Genomic DNA, 3821 nt, shown 5'->3' with positions numbered 1-3821 from the left:
GTCAAAGATCTCGAGCTCCGTGTTGTTTTACGGCTCGGAGGTACGTACGGACCGCACGAACGGCAGAGTCCTCGAGATACAAAATTTCTTCGTCACGTATTCACCAATTCCTTCGCTATCCGGCCTCGAAACGATCGCCGAGAGCTTGGCGCACATTTGGCCGAATGTCGGCAAGACGCCCGAAAGATCTCAAAAAGAGAACCAAAGTTCTCGTAGTAAGCGCGAAGCTAAATTCTCTCAAAAAGCGTTCTAGTGCGAACGACACTTTTGTACGCACCGCAGTGTTTCGCCGAGCTCGGTTATACATACGCCGTAACGCTACGGTACGACCAGACCGACAGCTCGCATGCATCGTGTTGTGCACGAGTCGCCGCAGCGACGACACCTCTTACAGTACCGAACCGAGCGGCCGGGCGGTCGGCGACGCACGGTCTAACGCACGGCGGTATATGGGCGCCGGCGGTGAAATTTCGACGCCGCGCGGACTTAGCCGCTGCGGCGCACGGTAGTTACCTCCGCGTCAAAGATCTCGAGCTCCGTGTTGTTTTACGGCTCGGAGGTACGTACGGACCGCACGAACGGCAGAGTCCTCGAGATACAAAATTTCTTCGTCACGTATTCACCAATTCCTTCGCTATCCGGCCTCGAAACGATCGCCGAGAGCTTGGCGCACATTTGGCCGAATGTCGGCAAGACGCCCGAAAGATCTCAAAAAGAGAACCAAAGTTCTCGTAGTAAGCGCGAAGCTAAATTCTCTCAAAAAGCGTTCTAGTGCGAACGACACTTTTGTACGCACCGCAGTGCTTCGCCGAGCTCGGTTATACATACGCCGTAACGCTACGGTACGACCAGACCGAGAGCTCGCATGCATCGTGTTGTGCACGAGTCGCCGCAGCGACGACACCTCTTACAGTACCGAACCGAGCGGCCGGGCGGTCGGCGACGCACGGTCTAACGCACGGCGGTATATGGGCGCCGGCGGTGAAATTTCGACGCCGCGCGGACTTAGCCGCTGCGGCGCACGGTAGTTACCTCCGCGTCAAAGATCTCGAGCTCCGTGTTGTTTTACGGCTCGGAGGTACGTACGGACCGCACGAACGGCAGAGTCCTCGAGATACAAAATTTCTTCGTCACGTATTCACCAATTCCTTCGCTATCCGGCCTCGAAACGATCGCCGAGAGCTTGGCGCACATTTGGCCGAATGTCGGCAAGACGCCCGAAAGATCTCAAAAGAGAACCAAAGTTCTCGTAGTAAGCGCGAAGCTAAATTCTCTCAAAAAGCGTTCTAGTGCGAACGACACTTTTGTACGCACCGCAGTGCTTCGCCGAGCTCGGTTATACATACGCCGTAACGCTACGGTACGACCAGACCGAGAGCTCGCATGCATCGTGTTGTGCACGAGTCGCCGCAGCGACGACACCTCTTACAGTACCGAACCGAGCGGCCGGGCGGTCGGCGACGCACGGTCTAACGCACGGCGGTATATGGGCGCCGGCGGTGAAATTTCGACGCCGCGCGGACTTAGCCGCTGCGGCGCACGGTAGTTACCTCCGCGTCAAAGATCTCGAGCTCCGTGTTGTTTTACGGCTCGGAGGTACGTACGGACCGCACGAACGGCAGAGTCCTCGAGATACAAAATTTCTTCGTCACGTATTCACCAATTCCTTCGCTATCCGGCCTCGAAACGATCGCCGAGAGCTTGGCGCACATTTGGCCGAATGTCGGCAAGACGCCCGAAAGATCTCAAAAAGAGAACCAAAGTTCTCGTAGTAAGCGCGAAGCTAAATTCTCTCAAAAAGCGTTCTAGTGCGAACGACACTTTTGTACGCACCGCAGTGCTTCGCCGAGCTCGGTTATACATACGCCGTAACGCTACGGTACGACCAGACCGAGAGCTCGCATGCATCGTGTTGTGCACGAGTCGCCGCAGCGACGACACCTCTTACAGTACCGAACCGAGCGGCCGGGCGGTCGGCGACGCACGGTCTAACGCACGGCGGTATATGGGCGCCGGCGGTGAAATTTCGACGCCGCGCGGACTTAGCCGCTGCGGCGCACGGTAGTTACCTCCGCGTCAAAGATCTCGAGCTCCGTGTTGTTTTACGGCTCGGAGGTACGTACGGACCGCACGAACGGCAGAGTCCTCGAGATACAAAATTTCTTCGTCACGTATTCACCAATTCCTTCGCTATCCGGCCTCGAAACGATCGCCGAGAGCTTGGCGCACATTTGGCCGAATGTCGGCAAGACGCCCGAAAGATCTCAAAAAGAGAACCAAAGTTCTCGTAGTAAGCGCGAAGCTAAATTCTCTCAAAAAGCGTTCTAGTGCGAACGACACTTTTGTACGCACCGCAGTGCTTCGCCGAGCTCGGTTATACATACGCCGTAACGCTACGGTACGACCAGACCGAGAGCTCGCATGCATCGTGTTGTGCACGAGTCGCCGCAGCGACGACACCTCTTACAGTACCGAACCGAGCGGCCGGGCGGTCGGCGACGCACGGTCTAACGCACGGCGGTATATGGGCGCCGGCGGTGAAATTTCGACGCCGCGCGGACTTAGCTGCTGCGGCGCACGGTAGTTACCTCCGCGTCAAAGATCTCGAGCTCCGTGTTGTTTTACGGCTCGGAGGTACGTACGGACCGCACGAACGGCAGAGTCCTCGAGATACAAAATTTCTTCGTCACGTATTCACCAATTCCTTCGCTATCCGGCCTCGAAACGATCGCCGAGAGCTTGGCGCACATTTGGCCGAATGTCGGCAAGACGCCCGAAAGATCTCAAAAAGAGAACCAAAGTTCTCGTAGTAAGCGCGAAGCTAAATTCTTCAAAAAGCGTTCTAGTGCGAACGACACTTTTGTACGCACCGCAGTGCTTCGCCGAGCTCGGTTATACATACGCCGTAACGCTACGGTACGACCAGACCGAGAGCTCGCATGCACCGTGTTGTGCACGAGTCGCCGCAGCGACGACACCTCTTACAGTACCGAACCGAGCGGCCGGGCGGTCGGCGACGCACGGTCTAACGCACGGCGGTATATGGGCGCCGGCGGTGAAATTTCGACGCCGCGCGGACTTAGCTGCTGCGGCGCACGGTAGTTACCTCCGCGTCAAAGATCTCGCGAGCTCGTGTTGTTTTCGGCTCGGAGGTACGTACGGACCGCACGAACGGCAGAGTCCTCGAGATACAAAATTTCTTCGTCACGTATTCACCAATTCCTTCGCTATCCGGCCTCGAAACGATCGCCGAGAGCTTGGCGCACATTTGGCCGAATGTCGGCAAGACGCCCGAAAGATCTCAAAAAGAGAACCAAAGTTCTCGTAGTAAGCGCGAAGCTAAATTTTCAAAAGCGTTCTAGTGCGAACGACACTTTTGTACGCACCGCAGTGCTTCGCCGAGCTCGGTTATACATACGCCGTAACGCTACGGTACGACCAGACCGAGAGCTCGCATGCACCGTGTTGTGCACGAGTCGCCGCAGCGACGACACCTCTTACAGTACCGAACCGAGCGGCCGGGCGGTCGGCGACGCACGGTCTAACGCACGGCGGTATATGGGCGCCGGCGGTGAAATTTCGACGCCGCGCGGACTTAGCCGCAGCAAAGTCCGCGAGCCTCGTGTTGCTTTTACCTCGTAGTTACTTCCGAGCGGTCCGACCGGCAAAGTACGCGAGCCTCGTGTTGCTTTTGGAACGTAGTTACTTCCGAGCGGTTTGATCGGCAAAGTACGCGAGCCTCGTGTTGCTTTTACCTCGTAGTTACTTCCGAGCGGTCCGACGGCAAAGTCCGCGAGCCTCGTGTTGCTTTCGGCTTCGAG

The sequence above is a fragment of the Cardiocondyla obscurior genome, unplaced genomic scaffold (assembly GCF_019399895.1).
Source record: "Cardiocondyla obscurior isolate alpha-2009 unplaced genomic scaffold, Cobs3.1 scaffold74_0_86167, whole genome shotgun sequence".
Classification (NCBI taxonomy): Eukaryota; Metazoa; Arthropoda; class Insecta; order Hymenoptera; family Formicidae; genus Cardiocondyla; species Cardiocondyla obscurior.
Note: the sequence above shows the minus strand (reverse complement) of the source record.